This window comes from Pungitius pungitius, chromosome 2 (genome assembly GCF_949316345.1).
Source record: "Pungitius pungitius chromosome 2, fPunPun2.1, whole genome shotgun sequence".
Taxonomy (NCBI): Eukaryota; Metazoa; Chordata; class Actinopteri; order Perciformes; family Gasterosteidae; genus Pungitius; species Pungitius pungitius.
The window spans coordinates 1670256-1686040 of record NC_084901.1 but is presented as its reverse complement, the minus strand read 5'-3'; the positions used below and the strand labels follow the sequence as shown (position 1 = coordinate 1686040).

The following is a 15785-nucleotide window of genomic DNA, read 5'->3' as shown; positions in this document are numbered from 1 at the left end:
GAAGATTTTGACGAAGCCCCGCCCGCACCCTGTTTGACCGACAAGTCCGCTGATTTTTTACCAAATGTATTAAAGGGAGACTTAAAAAAGTCTCTGAGGAATTTTCTCTAAAACAAACAGGAAGGCAGTTATAATTTTTTTAGTGTGAATATTACCTCAATTTTTGGCGGAGAGTGACCAATCCTATTTCAGTGACTTTTCGAATTCTCACATCCATCTGGAAGAATAGCTCAGTGAGTAAGGTGTTGGCCCCCCGATGCAATGGTCGTGAGATCGACTCCCGACGAGATCATACTTTTTTTTTTTTTCTTCTTTTTTTAAACGTGTGTCCGGCTGATCTAACGGACAAAATGATTCAGTTTACTCTCCTTGCTGAGGTTATTAAATAACTGTACACGTTAGAGCAGCTGTGTCACACTCGTTTCAGCCACATACGGCTGCTGGGCACAGCTGCCGTATGTGTGGAGCTGGAGGGAGGAGCTGGCGTTGCAGCCCGGTACGGTCTGGACGGTGCAGCCGTTCGCCAGCGTGTCGCGAGTTTGACACATCTAACCTAGAAAAATAACACGGACAGTTCAATATATTTACATCTGAATTTAAATACACGTATTCTGCCACATACGGGTGGAGATGCAAACACGTTTTGGGATTTTACTAGATGTTACGGGGAACTGTTACGTTAAAGAACTCAATTACCCAGCAGTCTTTGTTGACGGACATGCGCAGAGTAGAGGGCGGCTCGTAGTGTCGCGTGAGTTAATGCTGTTATCGCGAGAGGTCGCCATTGAAGCCCCGGCGTTGAACAGCTGCAGCTCGTATCAAGTCCGTATTTTATATTTTAAACTGCTAGCTACACACCTATGCTTAAATCCAAACGGACTAAACCAAGTGGAAACGCTTTGGTAGGTGAGTGATGACTTTTTCCTTGTGCGTTCTTCAGTCTTACCCACTTAAATAGCGGGGATACTGTAAACATGCTAACACTAATTCGGTGCTATTAGCTGCTTAAGGGACGTCCCGTCACAAACATCTCTTTTTTTCCGCGTCTCCGGCTGATCTAACGAACAAAGTGGTTCAGATTACTCTATTTGCTGAGGTTATTGACTTAAATAACTACACTTTAGAGCAGATTTGTCACACTAATTTGAGTTTACTGCCGGCTGTGGCTGCTGTGCACTATTTAGCACAGCCCAGGGCAGCCTATGCTATGCTTGAAGAACATCAACTAGCATACGTATTTTGTTCCTGTAAAGCTAACTACGGTAGCTTCACGGGAATAAAAGACCCCTCTTCACGCTATTAGCGCCACTTTGTTTACGTTTCCGTGTGCCCTAAATAACTTGGCCCGATTGAATCACTTTATTTACACACTACTACTCGCAGCAGCTAACTAACTACTTTGTTGTTTAAAAGCGTCAGCTAAATGACACGTAATGTAATGTGCGTCTTCAATGCTTTTCAATGTTATATATTTATTTCCTTCACAATGAGCATGAATCTAACATTAAATGATATGATTAATATGCCCCTCATTCCAATGAAATAATATACACACGTCAAGCTCATTATGGAGTTGAAACAACAAATTACTAAACTGTAAACAGTTAATATAAGAGAAAAAAATATTGTTATCAAGATAAATGTTTTACAAAATGTGTGATTAACTAGTTAATTGTCTATAATCTGTTGACAGCCCTAATCGTATTCTGATAATACATGTTGGTGCTCAAATACTTTCAGATGCCTTGTGCAAAGTCATGCCACCATCAATGGGAATGGCACATTGGACACGTGGCTTTCAACTCCAGCGAGGTGGGAAAGCATTTCTTTATGTATATTTTGTTCTGTCTGCATAATTGTAAAACACAGACACCCAACTAATTCTCTCCTTCCCCGACTCGGACACTCAGGTGGCGGCACGGATCTCTGCATGTCTGACTGACATCTCCCAGTGGATGTCCGCCCATCACCTGAAGATCAACCCCGACAAGACTGAACTACTTCTCTTCCCTGGAAAAAACTCGCCCACTCAGGACCTGACTGTTAACTTTGGCGAACACCGTTAACATCAGGAGAATACGACCCCTTCTCACTCAGAAGGCGGCGCAGGTACAGATTCAGGCTCTTGTCATCTCTCGCCTCGACTACTGTAACTCTCTGCTGGCGGGTCTCCCTGCTACCGCCATACGACCACTGCAGCTCATCCAGAATGCAGCAGCTCGACTGGTCTTCAACCTTCTGAAATACTCCCACACCACACCGCTTCTCCGTTCTCTTCATTGGTTACTAGTGGCTCCCCGCATCCAGTTCAAAGCATTGGTACTGACGTACCACGCTGTGAATGGATCGGGACCAGTCTACATCCGGGACATGGTTAAACCCTACATCCCAACCCACACACTCCGATCTGCATCTGCCACGCTGCTTGTTCCTCCCTCACTGAGAGAAAAGCACTCGACGAGATCGCGACTCTTTGCTGTCCTGGCTCCCAGATGGTGGAACGAGCTCTCTGATGACATCAGGACTGCAGAGAGCCTCTCCATCTTCCGTCGAAAACTCAAGACACACCTTTTTAGACTCTACCTTGACTAAAACACTAGCAAACCGTAGCACTAACAAATGGTAGCACTTAAATTGTACTTATAATGCCACTTATCTTTAACATGTTTTGAAACTGCTTAGTTAATGAAAAATGTACTTTCTTGTTACTTGTTCTTCTGAGTTTGTATCTCTATGTGGAAATGCACTTATTGTACGTCGCTTTGGATAAAAGCGTCAGCTAAATGACATGTAATGTAAAAGCCTTCTTCCTGTGTTCTTACAACAGCATTCCATTACATATCGATGTAATAATTTGGCCTTCTTTTTTTCTTCCACCACACGGCACGGGTGGGCTTCACCGCGGGCAATCGTGGCAAAGACCCAAGTCGACTGGACCACAGCGGAAAATGATCCTTCCAGAGAAGAAGTTATTTACTTCTACAACGAATGGAAGAGTTACAACTTCCAGATGACAGCTCTCCGCTCATCCTTCTGGGCAACTTAAACATCCGACAGAACTTATGTGACCCTACTGCGTTTTATTTTCTCCTTTAGCTCTCATTTAAGTATTAAAATTTGCTGTATTTTTGCAAGAGAGGCACCAATCCTATTTGAGTGACGTTTCGAATGTGAAATTGTATTGGACCATATAGGTCATCTGCAGAGCGTTGGCCCCTGGCGCAGTAAACCAGGGTTTGATTCTTGGCATGCACAAGACTCCTCATGTGACTTAAAATGAATCCAGAATGCAATATTTGTTCAGTATGCAAGGGCAGTGATTTATTTAGTCATGTTTGGTCATGTTTTGGTTTTTTTACATGACAATATGGTTTGGTACATGCTGAGTTAATGAATATACATTCTAAAGTGCAATGTCCATATGTGAATAAGAGTTGTATACGTTTATCATAGTCAACATGGTATGGAAATATCCCTTATGTAGTTGGTCAATAGGAACTATAGTAGGCAGTAATAACAGCTAAGGTAATTACAGGTGGATATTTCTGGGAATTAACCTTGATTGAGACTGCATCTATGATATCTAAGATATACAGGACAAGAAAAATGCACTGGATGTGTATATGTGTTGAATCAATTATACAGACGCAAACTGGAGAACGAGACAAGTGTTGCTGTGATACTTATTGTGGTCATCGTGCCCGAGACCCGTAACGATTACTCCGCAGGTCTTTTGCAGCGGGGCAACAGCCCGGCGTCGGTGGATTCCGTTCGCGAGGCCGCAGATTCAGGTTTGAATGGCAGCCCCGAGAGTGATTTGTTTAGTCTCTTTAGTCTTTTTTGACCCGCGAGCCCGGCCGACCGCCGCCCCACCCCGACGCGCGAGAATAGGCGAAGGCCCGTTCATCGCTGCTTGCAGCTTTAATTAGGGCCTGAGCCGACTGAAAGTCGGGCGAAAGCCCTATTGAAATTGCAAGAATTATTATTATTATTATTATTATTATTATTTCGCCACTTCGAACGCACTTTCGGGGACTTCATCATGTTCAAAAACTCTTGAATTTTTGCACGCGCATCAGAAGTGCGCAAAATTGACGTATGATTCGGGTCCCGCAATTAGAGGAGAGAAAAAAGAACTCTCTAGCGCCCCCCAAAGTGGCCGCAATGTTAATTTTTTTTTTTACTTTTGCCGATCGACTTGGAACCTTTTCACACAGGTTCTCTTGGATGTGCTGTACACAAAAAAAATTATGGTATGCAAATGCGCCTACCGTTTTATGGCCGCCATTTTGAATTTTGTGAAAAACACGTTTTTGCGAACTCCTCCCAGACGCTTGGTCCGATTCTTACGAAATCTTCGGCAAAATGATCGTTGGCTCGACGCGATCAAAAGTTATTGAAAGAATGTTGATATCTCATTTTTCAATAAAGTTATGGACCAATGAAGTTTGTAGGTTTGTGTCCTGAAAGTTCAAAGGCCTATAACTTTTTTTTTTTCTAACCGTCATTTTCACCAAATTTTGAGGACATGTTCACAATGAGTCCTAGAACATCCCCAAATTTTCCCAGAATATTTGAACACTAGGGGGCGCTGTGGTGATACTGTGTATTTTTGGCCATTTCCTTCAATTTTTGCATTTACAAACGAACGAACTCCTCCGAGAGTTTAAATCCGATCCATTTCAAAATCTGGCAACTGGTTCCTGACACCCTTGGGGTCAAAAGTTATTAAAATCAAGAGTTTTCATAAAACTACCTGGGCGTGAGATTGCGTGCAGTTTGGACAATTTTGGAAGATTTTTTTCCAAAATGTAAAATGGTATAACTCCAAGGAACATTGATATTTCTGGCTATAAATGTATATTCATGATGCTTGTGTAGGCCTTTAAGTAATGCCATGCAGTGATTTTCGAAAAAGTATAGCGCCACCTATTGGCTTAGGTCAATGCAAAGTTTCTACATTTACATGTCCATTTCCTAGCCCTTTAATCTGATCAACTTCAAATCTGGGAATATAAGACGTAAGACTGTGACGATGGCTCACAGTGAGAATTGGGAGTTTTGGACCAACTTTGTTGCTGTGGCGACGACATATTCACATGAAAGTTCAAGCACATCTTCTGCGCCTCGGCAGACTCCAAAACTCTTGAAAACCTCTGTGAGTATCCTACGTGATGACCTTTACAGACCTGATGTGCAGTTTTGGATCAAAAGTGAAAAATTGCCTCCATTGCGCCCCCTGGAAGATTTTGACGAAGCCCCGCCCGCACCCTGTTTGACCGACAAGTCCGCTGATTTTTTACCAAATGTATTAAAGGGAGACTTAAAAAAGTCTCTGAGGAATTTTCTCTAAAACAAACAGGAAGGCAGTTATAATTTTTTTAGTGTGAATATTACCTCAATTTTTGGCGGAGAGTGACCAATCCTATTTCAGTGACTTTTCGAATTCTCACATCCATCTGGAAGAATAGCTCAGTGAGTAAGGTGTTGGCCCCCCGATGCAATGGTCGTGAGATCGACTCCCGACGAAATCATACTTTTTTTTTTTTTCTTCTTTTTTTAAACGTGTGTCCGGCTGATCTAACGGACAAAATGATTCAGTTTACTCTCCTTGCTGAGGTTATTAAATAACTGTACACGTTAGAGCAGCTGTGTCACACTCGTTTCAGCCACATACGGCTGCTGGGCACAGCTGCCGTATGTGTGGAGCTGGCGTTGCAGCCCGGTACGGTCTGGACGGTGCAGCCGTTCGCCAGCGTGTCGCGAGTTTGACACATCTAACCTAGAAAAATAACACGGACAGTTCAATATATTTACATCTGAATTTAAATACACGTATTCTGCCACATACGGGTGGAGATGCAAACACGTTTTGGGATTTTACTAGATGTTACGGGGAACTGTTACGTTAAAGAACTCAATTACCCAGCAGTCTTTGTTGACGGACATGCGCAGAGTAGAGGGCGGCTCGTAGTGTCGCGTGAGTTAATGCTGTTATCGCGAGAGGTCGCCATTGAAGCCCCGGCGTTGAACAGCTGCAGCTCGTATCAAGTCCGTATTTTATATTTTAAACTGCTAGCTACACACCTATGCTTAAATCCAAACGGACTAAACCAAGTGGAAACGCTTTGGTAGGTGAGTGATGACTTTTTCCTTGTGCGTTCTTCAGTCTTACCCACTTAAATAGCGGGGATACTGTAAACATGCTAACACTAATTCGGTGCTATTAGCTGCTTAAGGGACGTCCCGTCACAAACATCTCTTTTTTTCCGCGTCTCCGGCTGATCTAACGAACAAAGTGGTTCAGATTACTCTATTTGCTGAGGTTATTGACTTAAATAACTACACTTTAGAGCAGATTTGTCACACTAATTTGAGTTTACTGCCGGCTGTGGCTGCTGTGCACTATTTAGCACAGCCCAGGGCAGCCTATGCTATGCTTGAAGAACATCAACTAGCATACGTATTTTGTTCCTGTAAAGCTAACTACGGTAGCTTCACGGGAATAAAAGACCCCTCTTCACGCTATTAGCGCCACTTTGTTTACGTTTCCGTGTGCCCTAAATAACTTGGCCCGATTGAATCACTTTATTTACACACTACTACTCGCAGCAGCTAACTAACTACTTTGTTGTTTAAAAGCGTCAGCTAAATGACACGTAATGTAATGTGCGTCTTCAATGCTTTTCAATGTTATATATTTATTTCCTTCACAATGAGCATGAATCTAACATTAAATGATATGATTAATATGCCCCTCATTCCAATGAAATAATATACACACGTCAAGCTCATTATGGAGTTGAAACAACAAATTACTAAACTGTAAACAGTTAATATAAGAGAAAAAAATATTGTTATCAAGATAAATGTTTTACAAAATGTGTGATTAACTAGTTAATTGTCTATAATCTGTTGACAGCCCTAATCGTATTCTGATAATACATGTTGGTGCTCAAATACTTTCAGATGCCACGTGCAAAGTCATGCCACCATCAATGGGAATGGCACATTGGACACGTGGCTTTCAACTCCAGCGAGGTGGGAAAGCATTTCTTTATGTATATTTTGTTCTGTCTGCATAATTGTAAAACACAGACACCCAACTAATTCTCTCCTTCCCCGACTCGGACACTCAGGTGGCGGCACGGATCTCTGCATGTCTGACTGACATCTCCCAGTGGATGTCCGCCCATCACCTGAAGATCAACCCCGACAAGACTGAACTACTTTTCTTCCCTGGAAAAAACTCGCCCACTCAGGACCTGACCGTTAACTTTGGCGAACACCGTTAACATCAGGAGAATACCACCCCTTCTCACTCAGAAGGCGGCGCAGGTACTGATTCAGGCTCTTGTCATCTCTCGCCTCGACTACTGTAACTCTCTGCTGGCAGGTCTCCCTGCTACCGCCATTCGACCACTGCAGCTCATCCAGAATGCAGCAGCTCGACTGGTCTTCAACCTTCTGAAATACTCCCACACCGCTTCTCCCTTCACTTCATTGGTTACCAGTGGCTGCCCGCATCCAGTTCAAAGCATTGGTACTGACGGACCACGCTGTGAATGGATCGGGACCAGTCTACATCCGGGACATGGTGAAACCCTGCATCCCAACCCACGCACTCCGATCTGCATCTGGCAAGCTGCTTGTTCCTCCCTCACTGAGAGAAAAGCACTCGACGAGATGGCGACTCTTTGCTGTCCTGCTCCCAGATGGTGGAATGAGCTCTCTGATGACATCAGGACCGCAGAGAGCCTCTCCATCTTCCGTCGAAAACTCAAGACACACCTTTTTAGACTCTACCTTGACCAAAACACTAGCAAACCGTAGCACTAACGAATGGTAGCACTTAAATTGTACTTATAATGCCACTTATCTTTAACATGTTTTGGGCGGTGATTTATTCAGTCATGTTTAGTCATATTTTGTTTTTTTTACTTGTCAATATGGTTTGGTACATGCCGAGTTAATCAATACACATTCTAAAGTGCAACGTCCATATGTGAATAAGAGTTGTATACGTTTATCATAGTCAATATGGTATGGAAATATCCCTTATGTAGTTGGTCAATAGGAACTATAGTAGGCAGAAATAACAGCTAAGGTAATTACAGGTGGATATTTCTGGGAATTAACCTTGATTGAGACTGCATCTATGATATCTAAGATATACAGGACAAGAAAAATGCACTGGATGTGTATATGTGTTGAATCAATTATACAGACGCAAACTGGAGAACGAGACAAGTGTTGCTGTGATACTTATTGTGGTCATCGTGCCCGAGACCCGTAACAATTACTCCGCAGGTCTTTTGCAGCGGGGCAACAGCCCGGCGTCGGTGGATTCCGTTCGTGAGGCCGCAGATTCGGGTTTGAATGGCAGCCCCGAGAGTGATTCGTTTAGTCTCTTTAGTCTTTTTTGACCCGCGAGCCCGGCCGACCGCCGCCCCACCCCGACGTGCGAGAATAGGCGAAGGCCCGTTCATCGCTGCTTGCAGCTTTAATTAGGGCCTGAGCCGACTGCAAGTCGGGCGAAAGCCCTATTGAAATTGCAAGAATTCTTCTTCTTCTTTTTATTATTTCGCCACTTCGAACGCACTTTCGGGGACTTCATCATGTTCAAAAACTCTTGAATTTTTGCACGCGCATCAGAAGTGCGCAAAATTGACGTATGATTCGGGTCCCGCAATTAGAGGAGAGAAAAAAGAACTCTCTAGCGCCCCCCAAAGTGGCCGCAATGTTAATTTTTTTTTTTACTTTTACCGATCGACTTGGAACCTTTTCACACAGGTTCTCTTGGATGTGCTGTACACAAAAAAAATTATGGTATGCAAATGCGCCTACCGTTTTATGGCCGCCATTTTGAATTTTGTGAAAAACACGTTTTTGCGAACTCCTCCCAGACGCTTGGTCCGATTCTTACGAAATCTTCGGCAAGATGATCGTTGGCTCGATGCGATCAAAAGTTATTGAAAGAATGTTGATATCTCATTTTTCAATAAAGTTATGGACCAATGAAGTTTGTAGGTTTGTGTCCTGAAAGTTCAAAGGCCTATAACTTTTTTTTTTCCAACCCCCATTTTCACCAAATTTTGAGGACATGTTCACAATGAGTCCTAGAACATCCCCAAATTTTCCCAGAATATTTGAACATTAGGGGGCGCTGTGGTGATTCTGTGTATTTTTGGCCATTTCCTTCAATTTTTGCATTTACAAACGAACGAACTCCTCCGAGAGTTTAAATCCGATCCATTTCAAAATCTGGCAACTGGTTCCTGACACCCTTGGGGTCAAAAGTTATTAAAATCAAGAGTTTTCATAAAACTACCTGGGCGTGAGCTTGCGTGCAGTTTGGACAATTTTGGAAGATTTTTTTCCAAAATGTAAAATGGTATAACTCCAAGGAACATTGATATTTCTGGCTATAAATGTATATTCATGATGCTTGTGTAGGCCTTTAAGTAATGCCATGCAGTGATTTTCGAAAAAGTATAGCGCCACCTATTGGCTTAGGTCAATGCAAAGTTTGTACATTTACATGTCCATTTCCTAGCCCTTTAATCTGATCAACTTCAAATCTGGGAATATAAGACGTAAGACTGTGACGATGGCTCACAGTGAGAATTGGGAGTTTTGGACCAACTTTGTTGCTGTGACGACGCTATCTCCGCATGAAAGTTCAAGCACATCTTCTGAGCCTCGGCACACTCCAAAACTCTTGAAAACCTCTGTGAGTATCCTACGTGATGACCTTTACAGACCTGATGTGCAGTTTTGGATCAAAAGTGAAAAATTGCCTCCATTGCGCCCCCTGGAAGATTTTGACGAAGCCCCGCCCGCACCCTGTTTGACCGACAAGTCCGCTGATTTTTTACCAAATGTATTAAAGGGAGACTTAAAAAAGTCTCTGAGGAATTTTCTCTAAAACAAACAGGAAGGCAGTTATAATTTTTTTAGTGTGAATATTACCTGTATTTTTGGCGGAGAGTGACCAATCCTATTTGATTGAGTTTTCGAATTCTCAAATCCATCTGAAAGAATAGCTCAGTGAGTAAGGTGTTGGCCCCCCGATGCTATGGTCGTGGGATCGACTCCCGACGAAATCATTTTTTTTTCCTCCTCTTTTTAAACGCGTGTCGTCTGATCTAACGAACAAAATGATTCAGTTTACGCTCCTTGCTGATGTGTTTGAATTAAATAACTACAATAAGAGCAGGTTTGTGAAAATCGTTTCAGTTGAAGGACAGAAGCTGCTCCGTGGCACATGAACAGAATGAAACAGCAGACTGAGGCACTCAGCTGGCGGACCGGGCAGCTGGTTGCGAGTAACGACACATCTAACCTGGACAAATAACACGGACAGTTCAATATATTTACATCTGGATTTAAATAGACGTATTCTGCAACATACGTCATGGTGATGTTACTAGAGAAAATGGTGCGGCCCCTTTAAGAGCTACACGCACGGGCTACGGAGGGGGAGAGCGCATGAGGAAGTTGTGTTGTTGTTGTGATGACGGAGTGGATGTAGCGGCCGGAGAATTGTCTGTACTGTAACTGTGTTACTCAGTGTTAGATTAATAAATCCTCAAAGAAAGTAAAGCGGACTTTTATTCACCAACCCCGGGACGAAGGGAATTAACCCCAAAGTTTACTTAGCCGACAGTACTTTGGCCCTGGAGCAGACAGCAACGCCTCCCCCTGCAAACTCCGACTACGGTCAGAGACGGACCGGCAGGAAAGGTGAACACAAGGCTAACGAAGTTAATTGTCAACATTAATGTGCCTGTCATGGTATGAGGCCAGACGTGAGTTGTGTTCTACATTCAAGAGGGTTTTTATTTAGCACTGAACAATAACAACCAGCATACGTCTTTTAGCTAAGCTAACTACGGTAGCTTCACGGGGATAAAAGAACTCCATCACCCAGCGTCCCCTAGTCTGTGTTGAAGGACATGCGCAGAGCAGCGCGCGGCAGACCCCGGGGGTAGCATTACAGCGGACTGTGCTAGTTTAGCAAAGTATAGCTCGTGGAGTGCTAGGCGGGGTCTCCTCGCTAGCTAGTGAAGTGTTTAGCTAACTTTAGAAACGTTATTAGCTTGTCACCAACGCCGAAGGCTTCACCGCGAACGCAAACGGCAGCCAGCCGCCTTGCCTCTACAGCCAGTGATGTGCCCGGAGCTCAACGGCTTTCTCCCCCCTCTCTCTCCCACGCCACTAACAGACGTTTGTGAGTATTGGCCACAAGTGCCACAAGTGACGCCACCTTGTCCACCCACAGCAACGGGGCCAGCAAGTGTGACTCCTTTTTTTTTAACAGAACGGGCAGAACCGTGAGCTGCGAGTGGACATAATACTGAGGACGCAGTGTGAACAACATTGGACATTATTGTATACAAGGATCTCTTCGTTATGGGTAGTCTTGAATGATGTTAGTTCATGTTTTCCTGCATTCAGTTAAGAGCAACAGTGTTAAGCTTGGCCTGTCGTTTGCCGCATCCATGGCTCTATGTTGCTAATGACTGTCACACACATTGGAATGCATGGATGTTGTTACGGGGGATTTATCTGTTGTGTTCTGGTTAATGAGTTAGAATAACTCTCAATTGAGCAGGACCGGTGTGCCCCTGTTAAAGCTTTAACTTAATGTATTTCTGTTCAAAGTAAGCTCTATTCAGGTTATGGACTTTAATAACACTCCTCATGTAACTTTACATGTCTTTAATGAATACAGGATGTAATATTTGTTCAGTATGCAGGGGCAGTATCTTTCATTAGTCATGTTGTACATATTTTGTTTTTTTACATGAGAATATGCTTCGGTACATGCTGAGTTAATGAATATACATTCTAAAGTGCAATGTTCATATGTGAATAAGAGTTGTATACGTTTTATGATAGTCAATATGGTGTGGAAATGTTTCATGTAGTTGGTCAATTGGAACTATATTAGGCAGTAATAACAGCTATGGTTTTTATCTTAAAACAAAAAAGGATAACTCTGTTGGACAACTACTCAATTGTCTTGACGACATATAGCCTGGATGGCTTGGAACTTTTTTAATTTTAATGACTTGGGTCAATGCAAAGTTTCTACATGGCTTAACTGATTCAAACTGAACTTACCAATATATTAAGCCCTGGAGGAAGAGCGTATCTTAGTCAATGTATTATTAATTATTTCATTCAGCAAAGCTCTCTTCAGGAAGACAGCCACTTCGTCATCCAGCGGGTTTGGTTAAAAAGTTAACATATCTTGATGGAGCAAAAGAGGTGGGGTTAGCTGTCGTCCTTGTACCTCGACTAAACCAAGGTGTGAATTAACCTTGATTGAGACTGCGTCTATAAGATATACAGGACAAGAAAAATGCACTGGATGTAAACTGTACGTGTGTTGAATCAATTATACGGACGCAAACTGGAGAACGAGACGAGCGTTTGCTGTGATTCTTGCGCTTCAGACTCTACCTTTATTTTACAGGAATGCATCTTTTTGTTATCGTGGTCATCGTGCCCGAGACCCGTAACAATTACTCTGCAGGTCTTTTGCAGCGGGGCAACAGCCCGGCGTCGGTGGATTCCGTTCGCGAGGCCGCAGATTCAGGTTTGAATGGCAGCCCCGAGAATGATTTGTTTAGTCTCTTTAGTCTTTTTTGACCCGCGAGCCCGGCCGACCGCCGCCCCACCCCGACGCGCGAGAATAGGCGAAGGCCCGTTCATCGCTGCTTGCAGCTTTAATTAGGGCCTGAGCCGACTGCAAGTCGGGCGAAAGCCCTATTGAAATTGCAAGAATTCTTCTTCTTCTTTTTATTATTTCGCCACTTCGAACGCACTTTCGGGGACTTCATCATGTTCAAAAACTCTTGAATTTTTGCACGCGCATCAGAAGTGCGCAAAATTGACGTATGATTGGGGTCCCGCAATTAGAGGAGAAAAAAAAGATCTCTCTAGCGCCCCCCAAAGTGGCCGCAATGTTAATTTTTTTTTTTACTTTTACCGATCGACTTGGAACCTTTTCACACAGGTTCTCTTGGATGTGCTGTACACAAAAAAAATTATGGTATGCAAATGCGCCTACCGTTTTATGGCCGCCATTTTGAATTTTGTGAAAAACACGTTTTTGCGAACTCCTCCCAGACGCTTGGTCCGATTCTTACGAAATCTTCAGCAAAATGATCGTTGGCTCGATGCGATCAAAAGTTATTGAAAGAATGTTGATATCTCATTTTTCAATAAAGTTATGGACCAATGAAGTTTGTAGGTTTGTGTCCTGAAAATTCAAAGGCCTATAACTTTTTTTTTTTCTAACCGTCATTTTCACCAAATTTTGAGGACATGTTCACATTGAGTCCTAGAACATCCCCAAATTTTCCCAGAATATTTGAACATTAGGGGGCGCTGTGGTGATTCTGTGTATTTTTGGCCATTTCCTTCAATTTTTGCATTTACAAACGAACGAACTCCTCCGAGAGTTTAAATCCGATCCATTTCAAAATCTGGCAACTGGTTCCTGACACCCTTGGGGTCAAAAGTTATTAAAATCAAGAGTTTTCATAAAACTACCTGGGCGTGAGCGTGCGTGCAGTTTGGACAATTTTGGAAGATTTTTTTCCAGAACGGAAAATGGTATAACTCCAAGGAACATTGATATTTCTGGCTATAAATGTATATTCATGATGCTTGTGTAGGCCTTTAAGTAATGCCATGCAGTGATTTTCGAAAAAGTATAGCGCCACCTATTGGCTTAGGTCAATGCAAAGTTTGTACATTTACATGTCCATTTCCTAGCCCTTTAATCTGATCAACTTCAAATCTGGGAATATAAGACGTAAGACTGTGACGATGGCTCACAGTGAGAATTGGGAGTTTTGGACCAACTTTGTTGCTGTGACGACGCTATCTCCGCATGAAAGTTCAAGCACATCTTCTGAGCCTCGGCACACTCCAAAACTCTTGAAAACCTCTGTGAGTATCCTACGTGATGACCTTTACAGACCTGATGTGCAGTTTTGGATCAAAAGTGAAAAATTGCCTCCATTGCGCCCCCTGGAAGATTTTGACGAAGCCCCGCCCGCACCCTGTTTGACCGACAAGTCCGCTGATTTTTTACCAAATGTATTAAAGGGAGACTTAAAAAAGTCTCTGAGGAATTTTCTCTAAAACCAACAGGAAGGCAGTTATAATTTTTTTAGTGTGAATATTACCTCAATTTTTGGCGGAGAGTGACCAATCCTATTTCAGTGAGTTTTCGAATTCTCACATCCAGCTGGAAGAATAGCTCAGTGAGTAAGGTGTTGGCCCCCCGATGCAATGGTCGTGAGATCGACTCCCGACGAAATCATACTTTTTTTTTTTTTCTTCTTTTTTTAAACGTGTGTCCGGCTGATCTAACGGACAAAATGATTCAGTTTACTCTCCTTGCTGAGGTTATTAAATAACTGTACACGTTAGAGCAGCTGTGTCACACTCGTTTCAGCCACATACGGCTGCTGGGCACAGCTGCCGTATGTGTGGAGCTGGAGGGAGGAGCTGGCGTTGCAGCCCGGTACGGTCTGGACGGTGCAGCCGTTCGCCAGCGTGTCGCGAGTTTGACACATCTAACCTAGAAAAATAACACGGACAGTTCAATATATTTACATCTGAATTTAAATACACGTATTCTGCCACATACGGGTGGAGATGCAAACACGTTTTGGGATTTTACTAGATGTTACGGGGAACTGTTACGTTAAAGAACTCAATTACCCAGCAGTCTTTGTTGACGGACATGCGCAGAGTAGAGGGCGGCTCGTAGTGTCGCGTGAGTTAATGCTGTTATCGCGAGAGGTCGCCATTGAAGCCCCGGCGTTGAACAGCTGCAGCTCGTATCAAGTCCGTATTTTATATTTTAAACTGCTAGCTACACACCTATGCTTAAATCCAAACGGACTAAACCAAGTGGAAACGCTTTGGTAGGTGAGTGATGACTTTTTCCTTGTGCGTTCTTCAGTCTTACCCACTTAAATAGCGGGGATACTGTAAACATGCTAACAGCTGCTTAAGGGACGTCCCGTCACAAACATCTCTTTTTTTCCGCGTCTCCGGCTGATCTAACGAACAAAGTGGTTCAGATTACTCTATTTGCTGAGGTTATTGACTTAAATAACTACACTTTAGAGCAGATTTGTCACACTAATTTGAGTTTACTGCCGGCTGTGGCTGCTGTGCACTATTTAGCACAGCCCAGGGCAGCCTATGCTATGCTTGAAGAACATCAACTAGCATACGTATTTTGTTCCTGTAAAGCTAACTACGGTAGCTTCACGGGAATAAAAGACCCCTCTTCACGCTATTAGCGCCACTTTGTTTACGTTTCCGTGTGCCCTAAATAACTTGGCCCGATTGAATCACTTTATTTACACACTACTACTCGCAGCAGCTAACTAACTACTTTGTTGTTTAAAAGCGTCAGCTAAATGACACGTAATGTAATGTGCGTCTTCAATGCTTTTCAATGTTATATATTTATTTCCTTCACAATGAGCATGAATCTAACATTAAATGATATGATTAATATGCCCCTCATTCCAATGAAATAATATACACACGTCAAGCTCATTATGGAGTTGAAACAACAAATTACTAAACTGTAAACAGTTAATATAAGAGAAAAAAATATTGTTATCAAGATAAATGTTTTACAAAATGTGTGATTAACTAGTTAATTGTCTATAATCTGTTGACAGCCATAATCGTATTCTGATAATACACGTTGGTGCTCAAATATTTTCAGATGGCCTGTG

General features: G+C 42.9%; 1 long non-coding RNA gene across 1 annotated transcript; it reads left to right on the top strand.

The window, feature by feature from the left end:
- The first annotated feature begins 6018 nt into the window (after nucleotides 1-6018).
- LOC134107034 (uncharacterized) lies at nucleotides 6019-7784 on the top strand. The gene is made up of 3 exons (XR_009942582.1): nucleotides 6019-6131; nucleotides 6970-7041; nucleotides 7140-7784. It is a non-coding gene; the product is annotated as an uncharacterized LOC134107034 (long non-coding RNA).
- The last annotated feature ends 8001 nt before the right edge of the window (nucleotides 7785-15785 follow it).